At 52.0% G+C, this 15,738-nt stretch overlaps 1 long non-coding RNA gene across 2 annotated transcripts in view; it reads left to right on the top strand.

Annotated features, from left to right (window-relative positions):
• The window catches only part of LOC116665777, a 149,194-nt gene that overhangs the window by 14,861 nt on the left and 118,595 nt on the right, over positions 1-15,738 (top strand). The gene's annotated exons all lie outside the window — the stretch shown is intronic.

Raw genomic sequence — 15,738 nt, 5'->3', positions numbered from 1 at the left:
GTGTTGTAAATAGGGGCGATGTCTCAGCTCTTGCAGAAAATCTGGATGGGTCCAGGGCTGCCTGAGCCCAGCCCCGACAGGCCCACTGCTGGGGCAGCTGCTGCGCCAGGCTGCCGGGGCTGCTGGGTCTCGTTGGAGCTGGGCCACTCCAGGGTCCCACAGACAAACAGAACCACCCGCTGCTCTGATTTGCGCTCCTCACCTCAGAGACATGTTGTAACGGCGTTAAGTGTGTGAGCCTCTCCGAGAAACCAGGGGGAAGGGTTTGGCGAGGTTGCTGAGATATGCTCACTGGGAGCCCATGGAGTTCAGGGTACAGGAGGAAAGCTGACATGTGGGAGCTCACAGGACACTGTGGTGATGGCGTGAGGGATGCTGTCCTTTCTCACTTGAATCAGTCTCCCTCAGTGACTAGCAGCCCTATCGGGGAGTCCGCGTCCATGTGACTACACAGCAGAGGCTCCGGTTGGGACACAGAAGACCATTCTGATGGACATGTTGCCTGCCGTTCCGTGGAGCACTTTGACAACTGGGCTGGAGGAGCCTGGGGAAGGGTTGCACTTGGATCCAAAGTTTGGTGTGCTCTCAACCATCTCTGTGGCCTTGGCCAGTTGTCTATGCCTCTGAGCATCCAGAGCAGGACTCACGACACCTGCCAGGCAGAGATATTTGAGGATGACAAGAGATGATGTCTGTGGAAGGCCTAGCACCCTTCCGGGCCCAGAACTAGCCGGCTACGGACAGAGTGAGGCCTGGTGTGCTCTGGGGAGCCTGCCCTTCCAGAGCCAGACTCTTACACACAGGTTGACTGGTGGACTCTGACATGTAAATAGGTGATGCCACAGGAGTCTGCCCCAGGGACGCGCTGGGGCTTGGTAAGCTCTGAGAGGAAGCGTCTGACCAGCCTGGGAAGGGTGGAGATGGTAGCCGAGGACAGGCAGGGGTCAGCCAGGTGAAGCGAGCAGGGGAGGGCGTCCCAGGCCGAGCAAAGGCCCGGAGGGGTGGACCAGCACCGGACTGTGGGGGAATTCAAGGATTTCGGTGTCTCTGGAGCATGGCAGTGTTTTGAATGGGGGCGCTATGACAGAAGGGTCTGGGTTTTTATAGAAAAGGACAAGGTCATGAAGGGCAAACCAAGGGGCTCGGGCCTTGACCCCTGTCCTTCAAACTCCCCTCTGCGCTGCCCGCCCCCGGCCCAGCCCCCTCCAGTCTTGGGTCAGGGCTGTGGGTTATAAACACAGAGGTGTTTTCAATATAGGTCTTCAGTGGCTGGTAGGGCTTTCCCATTGTCCTGACCCACAGATGGAATCTCGTCATACCCCTGCTCAAGACCCTTCCGTGGCTCCCACTGTCCCTCCTGATGAAGTCCTCACTCTTGGCCTGGTCTCCGTGGCCTTGTGTGACCCAATCACACCACAACCCCGGCCTCACCTCTCTTCCCTCTTGCCGCATTCATACTCTTCTCCCCACCCCCCTTTACCCAGGTCACTCCTGTGCATCCTTTGGTGCTCAGCTCAGGCTTTGCCTTCTCCAGGAAGCCCTCCCTGACTCCCTATGAGTCCCATGGCCCCTGTGCTTCTCCATCTCAGCACATGTCACATTAAACAGTCTGGCTCCTCTACCAGGCTGTCAGCACCTCGGGGGCAGGGACAGGTCTGTCCTCTTCCCTCCGTTTCCAGGGCCCTGGCACAGCGCCTGGAACTTAGTGGTGCTCATTAGTCACGTCTGCATGAGGGGATGATTGAGTGAATTGATGAAGGCCTTTGATTTTTTCCTGGCAGTCTGCTCACTTCCTGACCTCAGCTGGGGTGCTGGGCGCCTGCACTGCCACCTTGGAGATTCTGGAACTAAGACTGCCGCTTAGATCCACCACGTATTTTTATTCTGACTTTTCTCTTCCACTGCCTGGTGCACAATAGCACTCCACTTTTTTATGTCCGTGAGCCCACCCACTCTGTTCTGATGCTTGAGACCCTCTGATTCTTCAATAGGGAGACTTTTAATCTTCCCGGGCACAACCGTTTCAGAAGCGTGTTTCAAAGCTTCTTGAAAGTGAGATGCGGCGGCTTTGATGTCTCTGTTAGCACCTCTGCAGGGGAGACGGGCTGGCTCACAGAGGTCGCCTGGGCCCGAGGACAGGGAGGTGGCACCGCTGTGGGATCCTGGGAGGTGTGGGGGGCTGTGCGGCCCGTCTGCCAGGATTGGAGGTGATAAGGAGCTACCCCTTCCACCCAGGCTCCATCCACTGCCTGCCTGTGGCCAGCAGGGCCCTCTTCTGCAGCGGATGCTGGGGCTTCTGCACGCACATCTGCATCTTTAGGGCCTTTGCATCCATTCCCCAGATGCTGGGAATGTCTTCTGGCTACATCCTTCGCTGGAAATTGCCCTTGGCCATGGGGACACCTCACCCCAGGTGTAGCCCATTCCCTTAGCTATTGGCTAATGGAGAGGGGGTACAATTCTGAAGGCATGGTCCCTCTTACCTCAACTTAGGACAACTTTAAGGGCCCGCTGAGGCCTGTCACCACCACATCACCCCCTGCATTGCAGTCAGCTCCTCTCTCTGCCCGACACCACCTTCCTCACCCCCTGTCATGTGTCTCTCCTGGGAGCACTTGGCCCAAAAAACATTCTTCATGGGCTTTCCATCCTAGGGTCTGTTTCTAGGGAAGCCGCTCACTCTAAGACACCCTCTCATCTGTTAGCTGGTGGCTAGAAGGCCCGTTACCTATCAGTGATGAGGCAGCCCAGAAGGAACATCTCTGATACCTGATCCGAGTGCCTGGACTGTTGAGGCCAGAGCCTCCGTCTCCCTCTCCTTTCCCTGGACCTGGTGTCTGCAGGGCCCAGGTGCTTGTCACTGCAGCCTGGACCCAACCTGAACCCTTCTTTCAGACCACCACGGGGTTTGGGTTTGTCTCTGTTCTGGAATTTTGCCTGAGAGAGCGTCACACTCAAGCGTGTTAAGAGCTGGGTAAATACGTGATAGCCTCTGGCTAAAGCTGGATTGGGGAGCTTGGCTTGGCCATCAGGCCTAAGGGAAGTTCCCTGCATCCTACTGATGGATCCAGGATGGAAACAGGCCCTTAAGGCCACGTGCACAAGAATGGCCATCCTGCCTCTTCCTGTTTACACGCTACCATAGACTGACTGTTCACATCCTCCCCAAGATCATGTGTTGAAACCTACCCCCCAGTGTGGTGGTGTTTGGAGGTGGGGCTTTGAGGAGGTGATGAAGTCGTGAGGGTGGGGCCTCACGAATGCAGTTAGTGCCCTTATAACGGAGACCCTAGGGGGCGCCCTCACCCCTCCAGCCATATCAGGACACAGAGAGGAACATAATCACCGATGAACCAGGGCCTCGCCACACACCGCTAATGCCTTGACCTTGGGCTTCCCAGTCTTCAGAACAGTGAGAAGTAAGTTTCCATTGTTGATAAGCCACCTAGTCTATGGGGTCCTTTTGTCATAGCAGGCCTGAAGAGACTAAGTCACTTACAGACCCAGGAAGCCCGAGGGAGTTTCCTAAAGTCACCTGTCTTTTCTCCTGCTGCTGGAACAAACCATGACAAACTTGGTGGCTTAAAACCACACAAATTCACTATCTTGCAGTTCTTGAGGCCAGAAATCTGAAAAAGGTCTTGCCAGGCCAAAATCAAGGTGTGGGCAGGACCTCTCAGGAGGCACTAGGGGAAATGCATTGCTTTGCCTGTTCTGGCTTGTAGAGGCTCCTGCTTTCCTTGGCTTGTGGCTTCCCATTCCATCTTCAAAGCCAGAAACGGCAAGTTGAGTCTTCACATCACTGACTCCGTCTCTCCCCACTCTCCCACATTATAAGGACTCCTTGTGATTCCACTGGTCCCACCTGGATAATTCAGGCTTACTGTCCCATCTCAAGATCAGCTGAGGTAAATCCATCTGCAAACTTAATTCCAGGTGGGACCTCATTTCTCCTTTGCTACATAGCATAATATGATCCCAGGTTCTGTGGATTAGGATGTGGAAATATTTGGGGGCAGTTATTCTGCCGACCACATCATCCCTGTGGTGACTGGTTATCAGCACGTCATTTGCTGGCTGCCTTCTCCTCCGTGGCACTCTGCCACACTTGCTAGTGGTCCCTTCACCTCCCAAGTTAACAACTTGCACTGAAAACTTCGTCTCAGGGTCCTCTTAGTGGGGTGGGGGACCAAACCAGTACACTCAGAGATGCTTTCAAATTAAAGACAGCTCGAAGGTAAAGGAAACCCAGGCTGCAAAGACTCAAGGACAAAAGCAATGAGTCGTGATTGGACCTGGCCCTTCGGGGCCACTGGGGGTGAGCAGCCTCCCCATCTTGCAGGACACCGAGGTAGAAGCAGTGACCAATCTTCATCCCTGGCGTCTCCTCCACCTCCAGGACTCCCTACTCCTGCCAGGTGCCAAGTGTCACTGTGCTAATGAATGACTCATTCTCCTCCCTTAGCAAATTTCAATTTTAAGTAATTGCTTGAATCAAAGTTATTTATTGGCTCCTTAATACATTTCAGATTTGAAGCTGGTTTTGATTAGCCTCCATCACTATTAAAATGGAAAATACGTTTTCCATTTGGTGGTGATTTTCCTCCTTAATGACACGGTGGCTAATGAATACCGTTTCACTCATCACCGAACTTAGGGAGCACATTCTGGATCTCCCCCTCGGGATCGCTCCTTTTCTGTCTTCAAAGGAGTTTTTCACAAGCACAGCCCTTGCTGTGGCCAGGCACGCACTGGGCACTCAATAGCTGATTGAATGCAAAACAGGTGCCTGATTCTTTGGGCAGTCTGGGACAGGAAGGCTCTCTTGGCTGTGTGAGGAAGGTTAAGCTCAAGTCCCATAATCAACCCTGCTGCTTGTTTGAGGCCATGAGGCCCTGGACATGGGTGTGCCAGGATGCTCCTTTGGGGAATGCATTTGACTATTCATACCCAGTGATGGGAGACGGTGTGGGGCCTTTCAGAGGAGCCGCACCGGGACAGAGGCCTTTCTAAAGTGCTCTGCCAGACCACCTGCTGGGCTCTTGCTCAAAAAACGCTCTGAGCCAATCAGTCGAGAAGGGGATTACTATTATTGTTACTTTTTCTCTCATACCTGTGGGATGTTGGAGTATTTTGAAAAGAATAAGCCCTCATGTTTGCAACAAGCCTCACTGAGGTGGAAGAGCTCAGGTTATAGACGTCTGCCCCTGAGAAATTATCTACCTAGTTAGAAAGAATCACAACAAATACAGGGTGCAGCCCTGGCTCCATCCCTGCAAGTCTTAGAGGGACTAGCGGAGAAGTGGAAGCCCCGGAACACCAAGGACACAAACGAGAAAGGCACCCACAGTGGCCGGCTTCGAATGGGATGCTGACACGCCTTTGGGGAAGCCACTGGGGGTGCCATCGGTCAGAGGTGTGTCTGGGTCATACAGCTGGGTCTCAGGGGCCCCAGGGGTGGCGTGGGCTTGGAGCCACGTCACCCCCCCTCTTTCTACAAGCCCTGCGTCTGGAGGAGTTGTTCTGTCATCCGGGTGATGGCGAGGCCATTATAATTTGCAGATTTTTGTTTTCGAAAAATCATCCTGAAGAAGAGATTTCTGTTTAACATGAGGCTGGGGAAATGATTCTTGTTTATTAAAACATACACACACACAAAATCCTCTTGACTTTGTATTACCATAATCCTCCTAGAGGCTAGGGTGAGGAGAAGATTTTATTTATTAAAGGAAACAACGCTTTCTACCCTGTTTCTTGGCTTCAGAAGCAGATACCCCGAAGAATGACTCCCAGGAGATGGGAAGGCAGCTTCGGAGGGAGGGGAGGAAACTGGGGCTCTGCCAGCCCCTCTTCCCCGAGGGCCCAGCCCCGTGTACTGCTCTCTGTGTCTGGCACTTTGCACGTGCTCAGTAACTTCTGTGAATGAATCATCTCCTTCAGTCCCCCGCAACCTCCTCTCTGGTAGGTACTAATATCCTCCTGCAGAACCCTGGATTCTTTCATGCCGTCCCTGCCTCCTGGGTGTGTCACACTTACAGCTACCACCGATGTCTCTGGCTTTGGGTCTCCGTTTGCTGTTATAGGACTGTCAACCTCACCTGGAGATTTCTGAGCACACCTTGGTATCTCAGGGAGCCCCCCGCTGCCCTTTCATGGCATCCTCCATCTTCCTGCTCCTTCTCCCCACCTAGTTGGTGTTCACGGATCATAGCATCTTTGGGGCTCACCCAGGAATGTGGTACCCATGTTAAGAGCTCCCCACCAAGGCTCCCTAGACTGCCTACCTGCAAGGATCCCCGTTCTCTGAGTCCTTGCATGCACCTAAGCCATGTTGTGTAGCATGCGGAAATTAGCACCATGCCACTCTCCTCCTTGGTGTTAGATCTGTCACCTGGGGGCTCCTGAACAGGCTCCTTCATGCCCCCTGTGGTTGGAGTTCCACGTGACAGGTGTCCCTCCTGCAGGAGTAAAGGTGAACTCCAGGCACGCTGCTGGCTCCATTCCAGGGCTGGGACCTCCACCTGCCTCTCCCCTGACCTAAAGCACCCCAGTGCTCTTTTCAAAGTTTCCAGACTCCACTAGCAGCAGCCTCGTTGCTGAACTGTGACACAAGTTCAGTTACGGTTTTGGAAGAATCGTATTAGAGATGTTATATCATGTTTGCCTTCTCAGCTCCTCTGCACCAATTTTCTGTAGTTTGACAGGGAATTTCTCTAATGCATTAAAAAAATACCAATTAAAGCAAAAACAGAGAGAGGATACATGAAATTTCACTGATTTCTGCCATCGGGGTAATGCCCCAGATTCTTCATTTAGTCTGGAAAGACCGGAATCCTGATTACCCACAGAACTGGGTCAACATGTTGTGAATGTCAGAACAGGTGCTTTTTTTTTTTTCCACCCACGAATTGATTTTGGGTGTCCTCATCCTAGCAGTCCTCATGTTTGCACTGGCCCCATCTTCAGAGTTCATGGGGATAATTGTAACAGCTACTTAAATCCTCACAGTGAGGACAGTCTTGTTCCCACTTTACAGATTGGAGAAACTGAGGCTCAGGAAGGTTAAGCAACTGGCCCAAGTGAACTTAAATTTGAGTTTAGGTCTGTTTATTCTAATAGCAAGGGTATTTCCCAGCCTACTGAATTATGTAGCACATGCCTGGACTCTTCCCTGCTCTGGTTAGTATTTCTATGTAGCAAATTACAGCAACACTTAGCAGCTAAAAACAAGAAGTTAATTGTGCTCACGGATTCCATGGTTGTAGTTCAGATAGCACAGAGGGACTGCTTGTCAGCTGGAAAGACTCCAGATTGGAGAGTGCCTTGACAGAGGTCTAGAGTCCCAGGAGACTCATTCATTCATTCATTCATTCATTCCAAGACCTGCTATCTGGACTGGGATGATGGGAAGACCAGGATTGTAAGCTGGACAACCTGTGTGTGACTCACGTAGCTTGGCTTCTTCCTTCTATTGAGCCAAGCCACCGTCTTAAAAGTAGGGTCTGTAAGTGGGTTGCACTTTTTAAATATAAGTGCAGCCCCAATAATGGGGTCTTAACAGGGAGCAAGAAAGTTGGTCCACCCTGCTATCAGTCATCCTCCCTGCCAGTATGTCAGACCCACACTGAGCCCGGGGGATACAAAATAGTTTTTTCCTTCATGTTCAGCCAACATCTTCCAGAATGCATCTTCTGATTGTGCCTCTCAGGGCCACCCCTACAAGTGACCACTGCTCTTGCAGTCCCTTGAAATGAACACTCCTCTCCTTTGGATTCTCTGCCTTGCCTCTCCTTGGGCCTCTGACCCCGTGGGTCCCTCTCTTCACGGACCCAGTCTCTGGTGTGGGTCTGAAGCATGCAGTCCCCTCTGGTGCCCCTCTGCAGGGCCACAGGCAGTGAGCAGGGTGCAGGGACTCTAGGTCAGTGGGCTCTGTGTCTCAGCCAGAGCTGGCCTTCTCTTTTCCTGTCTCCACGTGATCACAGGCCTCCTTCAGGTACTGCCGCCTTGGGAAGGGCCACAGCCCAGGAAGGGGGACCAGTGTGGGAGATTGGAGTAAAAACTGTCCTGCCTCATAAGGAAAAGGTTTTATTTATGTTTTCAAATTTTATTATGATAACCTTTGAGCTATTCTGTCGTGATTCATGCCCAGAGGAGGCAGGAAGGTATTTCCCTATCAGATCAGATAAAGGGGGGAGAATAGATCAGTTGCTCATTTTGACACTTGGTGCCAGGTATCTACTAAAAGACTTGTTCCACACTCAGCAGGAGAATCACCCTTCTTTGCCTCTGGCAAGGGTGGCCCCACGTGGTGGGAACCAATGAGGAAGCCTTTTAGCGATGGTCGTGTCTGTGTCCCAGGAGAGTTTCCTCCCCACCCAACGCTTTCCTCCGCTGTCATGGTACTGGGTTGGCTCTTAGTTCATTTCAACTGAATCCACCCTAAGGAAGGTTGGGGAGCTCTGGGCTGGGGTGAGGAGCAGAGTGTTGCTTAGGCCTTGAACTCGGGGAGGGGACACGGGACAATCAGTAGGCAATCTGAGGAGAGTGTGACAAGTGCTGTGAGGGAGGGAAGCTCTGGGGAAGCCCACAGGAGGGGTGCGCTTCCTGCCCCGGGGGTGGCTCAGGGAAGGGACAGCCTGAGCTGGAAAAAGCAACCAGGGCTTGTGAGTTGAAAAGGGAGGGAAACACGACAAAGTGGATTTGCGGAAGCATCTCTCCTCCGTGCCAAGGAGACCCCTCCTTGTGCCTGGGCATCTGCCTCACCTGTGTGCTCCAGGGAGCGCTGGGCCTTTCTAGTGGCTTCCCAGCTTTCGTTATGAAGATGGAAAAAAGAGGCAGAAGTGAAGGGAGGGGGAAAGGGGAGGGGAGGACTTCCAAGATCTGGCAGGAGCAGGGGGAGCAGGGCGTTGGGGAGGGAGCTGAGAGTCAGGGCTTACAGTCCAGAGCAGGGGGAGGGCTGGAGAGAAGAGGAGAGAGCAGGAAGGACACTGAGGAAGCTTTAGCCGAGGGCCCATGATGATCTGGAACCTCGTAGGGGTCTTCAAGAGATGCAGGTAAATAACTGAATTTCTTTCTTTTAACTGAAGTATAGGTGTTTTACAATGGTGTTAGTTTCTGGAGTACAGCATAGTGATTCAGTTATACATATATGTATACATATATTTTTCATATTTTTCATAAAGGTTATTACAAGGTATTGAGTATAGTCCTGTGCTATACAGTAGGACCTTGTTGTTCACTGGTTCTATGTATAGTAGTTGTATCTGCTAATCACAAATTCCTAATTTATCCCTTCCCCCATTTCCCCTTTGGTAACTATAAGTTTACTTTCTGTCTGTGAGTCTATTTCTGTTTTGTAAATACATTCATTTGTGTCATATTTTAGATTCCACATGCGAGTGCTATCATATGATAGTCTTTCTCTGTCTGACTTACTTCACTTAGTATGATAATCTCCAGATCCATCCATGTTGCTGCAAATGGCATTATTTCATCCTTTTTAATGGCTGAATAATATTCCATTATCTACATCTATATCTATCTATCTATCTATCTATCTATCTATCTATCTATCTATCTATCTATCTAATCTATCTTCTTTATCCAGTCATCTGTCAGTGGACATTTAGGTTGTTTCCATGTCTTGTCTATTGTAAATAATGCTGCTGTGAACATTGGGGTGCATGTATCTTTTTGGAGTTTTCTCCAGATAGATGCCTAGGAGTGGGATTGCTGGATCATATGGTTGAGTTACTTTCGAATCCATTTTGCATGCAGCACAGCCCAAGTCCAGGCCGGCTTTGCAGCCCACACTAAGCTGGGCGGAAGTCAAGGAACGTGTCCCATGTGTGTTCATCGTGGCTGCAGTAAGTGAGCTGTGCAGCACAGCATGAGCTGAGGCTGGAAGGGGCCCAAAGCTACGGGACTTGAAAGGCCTTGTGATAAGTCTGAGCTTCAGCTGGAAGACAGTGGGGAGCCACTGAGAGGTGGGACAATGACAGGTCAAAAGGCTCCCTCCGACTGCAGCATGGATGTTGAATTGGAGGGGTGGGGACTGGACACGGGACCTGAAGGAGGCGGATGGAGCCCGTGGGAGGGCAAGAGAGAACGTGATAGGGGTGGGGTGGGAGCAGAATCAATGGTGACAGAGAGGAAGGAGCTGAGATGCTGCCCATGTCTGGATGCACTGCTGAGAAGATTAAACAAAACAGGGAGTCAGTCACCTGGCACAAAGCAGCCAGCTGCCCAGTAGCAGAGGACAGCTACCATCAGAACAACTGTAATGGCATTTTCATGTGTGTGACGAACTGTGAAGCTCTGTCCCCATCAGGAGCCATGAGCACCCTGAGGGCAGGGACAGCCTTCCCTTGTTCTCTGCCTTCTGCTGGGTATGAGGTGGGCGCTCCCTAAGCATCCCTTGAGAGACAGATGGATTAAAGGAACCCATAGCTATGGCTTTTCCCTTTCCTCGCCTCAGCCTGCTTTGGCCAGAAGATGGCGCTGTTCGCAGAAAGAACCCTGGGTCTTGGGGGAGAAGGTGTTCGTCCAAGAAGCTTGGTTCCAGCGTCCCTTTTCCCACTGGATGAATGTCAAAGCTTAGAATGTGGCAGTAGTATAATTCCCGTGGGGCTCATTTCCCTAAACAATAGTGCCGGGAGTGGCTGGCCTGCTCCTGGGAAGCTGGGCGTACCTGTGTGTGTACCTGTGTGATGTGGCCGTGCAGGTGTGTTGTGGAGGGGGTTGGTCTCCTCGGTGTATCCAGGTCAAAGATCACATGGACTTGTGCATTTTGACTCCTTAGAGCCTTATGTTTTGGGGTCCCGTGGGGAGATAGGAGAACATTTCTTTGATGCACATGCCAGTTTATAAACCTGCAGAGGCTCCCGTTAGCCACTCCTTAGCCCGGGGTTCGCACGTTCTCCACCTGACCCTCACCCTCCCATCCAGCAGCATCCTTTTCCAGACCTGGAGGTCCCACCTATGGGCAGGCTGCCTGGTGTTGAACACACCTGAGATTTCCCACGTTGTTACCATGGTGTCTGTGAGGTTTTCAGGTTGAAGCGTTCTCCCCACACCTGCCCTCGTCCCCCCTAGGGCCTCTTCCTCTCCCCCTCCCCTGCGTCCCTTCCTACCCGCACCCTCAGTCCCGCTCCCCGCCAGCCTGGTGGCCTTTTGGCACTTGTTCTCTTCTCTAGTTCCTGTCTGTCTGGTTTTTGAACTTTCAAAAAATTTCCTCAAGAGACCAAAGCAAACTAGGAAACTATTTTAAGGCTTGAATAATGTGGGGCTCCCTAAAGCATGGTCTCAGGCAGGAGCCCCTCTCACCTGGGTCTAAGAGTTCAGGGACCTCTCTCTCTTTAAATCGTGGTCAAAAACACATAACTGAAAATTAATCATCTTAACCATTTTTAAGTATACAGTTCAGTAGTATTAAGTACATTTATTCACATTGCTAGGCAACAGATCTCCAGAACTTTTTCATCTTGTAAAAAGGAGACTGCTCGCTAAACAACTCCCCTTCCCACTCCCCCAGCCCCTGGAAGCCACCCCTCTACTTTCTGTCTGTGAATTTGACTGCTTTAGATACCTCAGGTAAGTGGAATCATACAGAATTTGTCTTGTTGTGGCTGGCTTGTACCACTAAGCATAATGTCGGATTGTAGTCTGTGACGGGCTTTCCTTCTGTTTTTTAAGACTGAGTAATATTCTGGTTGTGTGTGTGTGTGTGTGTGTGTGTGTATGAATCAATCTCTCTCAAATTTTCAAAACCCATTCATCTATCAGTGGACATTTGGGTTGCTTCCAACCCTTGGCTATTGTGAATAATGCTGCTATGAACATGTGTGGGCAAATAGCTCTTCAAGGTCTTGCCTCAGTTCTTTTGGATATTTACCCTGAAGTGGGATTTATGGATTACATGGTAATTCTTTTTTGTTTTTGAGGAGCTATCATACTGTTTCCCACAGTGGTTGGACCACTTTATAGTCCCACCAACGGTGTCCAGGGTTCCAATTTCTCAATATCCTTGCCAACACTTGATATTTTCTGGGTTTTTTCCCCCTAATAGTAGCCATCCTAATGAGTGTGAGGTGATATGTCATTGTGATTTTGGATTTGCATTTCTCTAATGGTTCCTAATGTTGACCATCTTTTCGTGAGCTCATTGGTGATCATCTTTAGAGAAAAGCCTATTCAAGTCCTTTGCCCATTTTTAAATTGAGTAATTTTTTTTTTATTGTTGAATTGTTGGGGTTGTTGATATATTCTGTATATGAACTCCTTAGCAGATAAATGATTTGCAGGTAGGTCAGCTGAGCAAGTTTAGAATTGGATAGTTTGAATAATTTTGGTGGGCTTTGGGCTCTGGGCTAGAAGGGTGATCCCTAGTTGTCCTGTGCTTGGCCCTGCGATGATTTAGGGCTGGAGGATGTTGACATGGTGTGTGAGGCTGTATGAGGGAGACAGTTAAGGGTGTGGGCAGGGCAGCGTCTCCACAATCGAGGCCACAAATAGCAGAGCACCAAGAACAGAGAAGATAAGAAATTATTGACATCGCTCTGGCCCTCTGAGGCCACCCTGAACCAGTAGGGGCCAGGAGCTGGGGTTTGGGGGTAAGTGCTCCAGCCTCCTCTCCTTCAGGGGCCAACACTGGGGTGTTTTCACTGCTTCCCACAAGATCCCAGCCGAGCCCCCATTGCCCACATGCATATTTTAATGATCATTTCTTCTTCCCTGTGTTGCTCTACCCACTCCTGCAAACTGAGAAGCTCTCCCAAATAATCTACCTGCACCCCAGTCCTGGTCTCAGGCTGGGCCTTCTGGGAACCCCACATAACCCGCCTGACTCCTGCTGCCTTGATGCTTTACACTGCATTCAGGGGAGACAGGCGTCAAGAGGGGCTCCTTGAGAAAGAGACATTTTTCCTGCAGCTGAAGAAAGATTCATCATTTAATGGATGAAAGGAGTAAGGAGAGAGCAGTCTGAGCAGAGGGTGCTGCTAGTGCAAAGGCCCTGAGGCTGGTGGGAGGAGCATCGCCTATTCTAAGAAGACATCAAAGGGGTTCCCCCGTGCCCCTGTTCCTGCTGGTTCCTGTCCCCACAGATCCACAGAACTAAGAGGCCAGCATGCATTACACCAGGGTCTAGCCATTTATAACCAAGGGGAGTGTATCTGAGTGTCAACACATTCCTGTTTCAATTCTGGGGCATTCCAGGGAATCGATGGGTGAGTTCCCATGAGAGAGAAGGGCAGAGAAATTCAGACAATTTGTTAGCAGTTCAGTTTGGCCTCTTTCTCCTGGGTAGTGGTAACTTCAGGCAACACTCAGACTGATGGGATATGTGTAAATGGTACACCCTCCCCTCTTGTTTTTCCTTTTCCAAGATTTCCCCGAGATTCACCCCTCCCTGGGTCCTGGGATTGTGGGGCCCCGTTGGCACAGTGGGGGCCTTATCTGGTTTCTAACAGCATTCTCCCACAGACAGGAAACTGGATTCTCTGTTAGTCCTTCCACCTCAGACATGGTTCTGGTAAAGTCTGGGAGTCCAGTCCTGCAGTGGCCCCCTCTTGCTTGCTCTGGTTCCCCCTTCCTCCTATGCTGGCCCATCCACCTCACTGGGCTCAGCTCTGCAGCCTGCTGACAACTCACGGCGGGTGAGTAGGAGAGACATGCAGGGACTTGGGTAAGTTTATAACAAATTGACTAGAAAACTTGGAGACCTCAGATCTCAGCTGGGGAGGAACAAACTTGAGAAGGTACAGATCCCAGCTCTGTCATGCTTGAGGCCAGACAAAGAAATCAGGCGGCTAGTGAGGCTTCTGTTGTTGCATGTCTGGCCCGGGTTGGGGGTAGGGTAAGGAAGGACCACAGCTGAATGTGAAGGCACAGCGAGCTGTGGTGCCGCAGGCATTAATGGAGCTTAGAGAAATCATTTTGACAGGCACATCCTCCATGCCCCACTCTTCCCTGAAGCCACTTTCCTTCTTCATTCTCGCAGATCACCCCCAAGTGGGCAGAGATGGACAGAGAGGCCTGGAGGGGGCGGGAGGGGGGCTTGGGTAGCACTTCCCTCCCTCCCCTTCGTCCCCTCCCTCTTATCTATCTGCCCAAACCTTGGCCTGGGCAGTTCACAGTGGTGAGGCCACCCTCATCGCCTGACGCCTCATGCCAGGGGACTTTCACGGAGGAGTCTCGGACCCTCCTACAAAATAGAGGCCCAGGCACTCCAGGACTGCCCTGTCTTAGAAGTGAATTTTCTTTTTCTTACTCTGTATCCCTCCCCTCACCCCTATCCCACCCCCCTAACCCCCCATGCCTCTTATCCCCTTTTTCTTTTAGGAATCAAGACTGCCCGAATTAAAATCCTACCTTGCCCTCTGTGTGACTTGGGGCAAGTTCCTAAACCTCTCTGCCTGAGCTACCTCATTCACATGTGGATAACAGGAGGCTGATGTGAGGAATAATACCTGGAAAGTGCTTAGAACAGCCCCTGGCCCTGAGCAAAGTGCCACCTGTTGGCTGTTACTAGGGTGGCCAGGGGAGGAGGTGGGTCCTGTCCTTTTAGGACCTTAAACTCAGCACAGAAAAGGGGAGCTTTCAGACATGCCCTACACAGCCTGAGTTTCAAGTAAGGTCTGACGACAATAGGGGTCACACAGGAATGTGGGATTCTGCATTTAGTTACCACTGTTTGAGAGAAGTAAAATCTCGAGAAACGTCTATCCTCTTTGGGAGGGCGGGGTGACAGCAACGGGCACCTGCTGTCCCTTTAAAATTTCATAGACAGGGGATTTTGCCTGGGTCCCGATGACAGCCCTTTAGGGGCTCTCGGGGTGAGTACCGGAAGCCCTGGCCATCGCAGGCGGGGACCTTCCATCCCTGGCAAGGGCGCGGACACATCGCCGCTGCGGGTGGGGGCCCCGCAGGCCGCCAGGGGGCGCTGTGGTCACGCGGGCGCCAGACCGCCTCGTGGCAGTGCTGCCGCCGCGCCCCTGCGAGCCGCCGGCCAACGCAGCCCCGGCTCCGCGCCAGCCCCCGGCCCCAGCCCCGCGGCCCGCTCGGGGAGACGTCCGGGCCCTGCCAAAGGTGGGGTCCGCTGAGACCTACCGCCCCTCCCGCCAGTTTGCTCATCTGCGAAGTGTCGCGCGCCCCCCTGGCGGCCGCGCCTCCATCGCGCGCCTTTTGGTTTCTGTCTTGTGTTCTTTTGGGCCCTGGAACTCGGTCCCTAGCAGATCCAGGTCCCTTCATTTGCCCCGTCAGAGCTGGCGACTTCTCCTTCCTTCCTGCAGTCTTTCTCCCTCCCATCCCCTCTCCTTTCTCTCTTGCTGCGGGTTCACCGGAAGACTGTGCATTTGATTCTGGGTCTTCTCTGGGGAGGAGATGCTCCTCTGCACTGTCGCATCGATCCTGCTGCCCCGCAGAACCTCCCCCTGGACACTCCCACAGGCACCTTTGATTTGATGCATCCAGACCGGAACTCATCACCCTTCCCCCGAGCCTGCGCCTTCTCCAGGGACCCTTTCAGCCCCACCACCTCGAAGGGACAGACTCTTGTGGTTTCTGAGAGTGCCAACCAGATGGGGCTGCCCTGAGCCCACCTACCACCTTCATCGGAGTGGAGGGGCAGTGTTAAATAGGCACGTTCGGGGCCCCTCTCCAGACACTGGTTGAGGCCACACCTCCGCGGTGGACCCTGAATGCGCATGTTGAACAAGTGCCCCTGTGATGCTGAACTTT

Source organism: Camelus ferus, chromosome 9 (genome assembly GCF_009834535.1).
Source record: "Camelus ferus isolate YT-003-E chromosome 9, BCGSAC_Cfer_1.0, whole genome shotgun sequence".
In the NCBI taxonomy this organism is placed as follows: Eukaryota; Metazoa; Chordata; class Mammalia; order Artiodactyla; family Camelidae; genus Camelus; species Camelus ferus.
This window is presented reverse-complemented; position numbering and strand designations above follow the sequence as displayed.